This window comes from Centroberyx gerrardi, chromosome 4 (genome assembly GCF_048128805.1).
Source record: "Centroberyx gerrardi isolate f3 chromosome 4, fCenGer3.hap1.cur.20231027, whole genome shotgun sequence".
Classification (NCBI taxonomy): domain Eukaryota; kingdom Metazoa; phylum Chordata; class Actinopteri; order Beryciformes; family Berycidae; genus Centroberyx; species Centroberyx gerrardi.
The window spans coordinates 2,651,064-2,654,854 of NC_136000.1; positions in this window are offsets into that span (position 1 = coordinate 2,651,064).

The window sequence follows — 3,791 nt, forward strand, 5'->3', positions numbered from 1 at the left end:
GGCAAAGCAATTTCTCAAGTTAGCAGGACTGAACTAAATGACCTCTCTGTATTTTTCCCCGCCTGACATTTCAATAATGAGCGAGGAGACGAGGCCTGGTCCGGTCCGGTCCGGTCTACTTCCTGGACCGCTGCCTCTCTCAGACTCAGCTGCTCTCTGCTCTCAGCTGTTATGAGGTTTTGATTGCAGTTTTGCTCGTGTGCATCGCTGCATTTTGTTTGGCTACAACTGTTGTTTGTCATGATGCTTCTTTCTTGACCAGGTGTCACTTGAAAATCTTATTTTTCCCACGCCGACGCTGAGGGCATCATGAGACTCAGTCAGTCAGTCAGTCAGTCAGTCAGTCAGACACCTGTTGCTTCATGAGATGATGCGCTTCATCAGATGCGATGATGATGTCTTGTCATGATGTCTTTGACTGTGAAATGCAGTGTTTCCCATACAGAGGCACAAAATCAAAAGTTGCTCGCTGTATATAAATAGATCTAAATTGATCTCTAATGCGCCTGATGTCACATCACATCATGTCAGTAATTTAGAGATGTACAGACAGCAGACCAGCAGACTGAACTCAATCCACAGAGTCTCAGAGTGAAACTTAACATTCCACAATTAGTAATGGGGATTTGTAGACAGTAACTCGTCTTCTGCTGCCCTACAAACTTTATGGTAGGTGATGTTATTACCTTGTGGAATTAGGTAATTGAACCATCTGAACCGTGAACATCTCTATGTAACCTGGTTTAACGTCATAATCTGTGACATTTTCCATCTAAATAACTCTGTCCTGCTCCTCTCTCTCACATCAGTGATCCAACCTATCTCCAGTTCATAAATCTTCTCCACTGTCTGTTCTAAACAGCCGGTGTCTGGTAGCTCTTTCCTGGGAAAAATCCTCTGCCGCACAGGAAGTGATGCGTTTTACGTTTCCGGTTTGTTTGGAATAAACAGAAGATGCTACTGGAAGCTGCTGGTTTCTACTGGAAGTTCTGGTTTCTAATGGGAGCTGCAGAATGAAAGATTCTTCCTCCCAATTATCCGACTCAACATTCATCGTCTTCGACTCTGAGAGAGCCTCACATTCTCTTTCTTCTTCCTCTCTCATAATTCCTGTTTTGTATTCACGAACACATTCCCACCTTTTGTGCGCCGCTGCCTAATCAGTCGCCCGGCATTATAAATATATGAATCAAACCTTAAATTAATATCCACAAGACTTGTCTTAAACAGTTTGCAGGGTAATTCATCTCTGGAGCTCATGATCTGGTTATGTGAGTAAATACGGGAGCGATCCATCGGCGCCGACCTTGTTAGTCACCCTGAGGTCACTGCTGATTGGTGGAAATGAGCGAGCGAGCGGCGGCCCGGCCGGCTGAGAGGCGAGCGAGGGAGCGAGCGGGAGATCGGCCAGCGGTGGCCGTCAATAAAACGATTTCCTCCTCCCACACAGAGCAACATCTACTGGACTCCGGATCAAAGGAAAGCAGTAGAGGCTGGTAAAGGTCAGAGCTCAAACGTCAGGAGAAGCTGGACAGGTTATGGACTGACTGTGTGATACGACACACGCTGTGATGTCATCGATAGGTTTGATATCAACCATGTTAGAAAAAGTGACACTGCTGCAAAATTATCGAGAGCACAAAATCAAAACAAGGATAGTAAGTAATTTAAGTCTTCCTGTAGAGTTTAAAGCTCTGTGTGACTCTGGTAGAGTCTTGGGTCGTGTCTCTTCCCAAATCAGTGATTCTGTGATCTGTTGCTCCGGTAGAGCAGACTGGAGAATTGTGTTTTTTTCTCTCTCCATTCACTGCCGTTGTCTGGAGGAACAGTCTGAAAATCACTTCTAGCACATAAAGGAACGCCGACAAAGCAGATTCTGACTATATATAAAAAACTAGTCAAGCTGCTGAATTGTGTTTAAGTGAATCTCTTTCTTTGTGTTTATTAGTTTTTTTCACAGCAAAGTTTAATAATTTTATTATTCAAAGTAGCATAATGTGATCTCACATATTGTGCAGTGTGTGTATGAAATGTGGTGATGTGACTAGATGTGATTTTTTGTACTTCAACATGTACTTTGTAATTTATTGTATTGTTTGTGTATTTTATGTCGACCTGCCCTGGGACTGCAGATGGAAATTAGCAAATAGCTATAATCTGGTGCAAAGCATCTTTTCTCTTTTCTGAGATCAATGTTCTCTTTTGCACACGGTCCCTGACAAATAAACTTAATAAACTAAACTAAACTAAACATTAAACCTTTCAGTTTGAACAAGTGGAACACTGAAATCTGGTCGGAGGAAACTTATGCCGATGGAACGAAGAAAATAATAAGTTTACCAATAATTGTAAATAGAAAGCGAGAGACTCGTTTTTTATATATAGTCAGAATCTGCTTTGTTAAAGTCCTGTCTGCCACTTTTTTTTCATCCTACCTGAAATTCATCAGGCAATATTTGAAAAACATAAATTAAAGAAAATTATTTTATAAGCAAATGTCTTCAGATGACTCTAAACTTCAACACAAACCCGGGATGTGTTTCACTTTCATGAATGGAAGAGTCATTTAAAAAAAAAAAAATGGTGGATATCTCATTTTGGAACGCAGTTCTTCGAAAAACAAAAAGACAAATTCCAGTCAGAAAGCTGTAAGTAAATGAAGCTTGATGCTTTCAAGGTTTTGACGTTTGAAATTGCTCTTTGACAGTTTTTTTTTCATTCCAGCTCTGCACAACTTGACATGGGCGCTGTATATATTCAAAGGCACGCTTAGTATTCATGACACTGCTGCCAGCGTACAGCAGCAGCCCACCATGGTATAGGAGGTGGGGGGGGGGGGGGGGGGGGGTAATGGTTTATTCAATCACACTCCCAGACCCTCTGCAGTGTTATGACAACCTATTAAACACAAAATTAAATGTGTTGTTTGCCCCGAGGACGGCGGACATTTTGCCGAATGTCCGCGGCGTTCTGGAAACTGTTAACCTTCCCTCGCTGCCGTCAGAGCGCTGAAGGGGTCGCTGGTCGCCGGTCGCTCGCCGCTCGCCGCTCGCCGCCGCCGCGTTTCAAAGTGAGATAAATGGCCCATCAACGCGAATGTAGATAATGTGACTTCGACGACCCACAATGCCGCGGTGTTGTCATATGAAGGGCCGGCTGATTGCTTGAGCGTGAACCATTACTTGCTGTGAAAAATTAAATGTCATTTACTGTAAGCAAGTTTTTGCTGGTAATGATATCCCTCTTCTGTTGTCAGCGCTATTCATTTTCCTCGGACACATCCGACCGACAGGCTCAAGGGGAACGAGGCTCCGCTGGAGGTTTCACATCCCATATTAGATTGATATTGTGCAGAGTAGAACATATTCTGCCCTTATGGCTGGGATCTATTTCAGCCATAAAGACCATGGACCCATCCTCAGGACTCTAGTATACTCTAATGTACTCTAATATACTCTAATATACTCTAATGTACTCTGTATACTCTAATGTACTCTACAATACTCTAATGTACTCTATATACTCTAATGTACTCTACAATACTCTAATGTACTCTAATATCCTCCAATGTACTCTACTCTAATGTACTCTACTCTAATGTACTCTAATATACTCTAATATACTCTAATGTACTCTATATACTTTAATGTACTCTACAATACTCTAATATACTCCAATGTACTCTACTCTAATGTACTCTAATATACTCTAATATACTCTAATATACTCTATATACTTAAATGTACTCTACAATACTCTAATGTACTCTAATATACTCCAATGTACTCTAC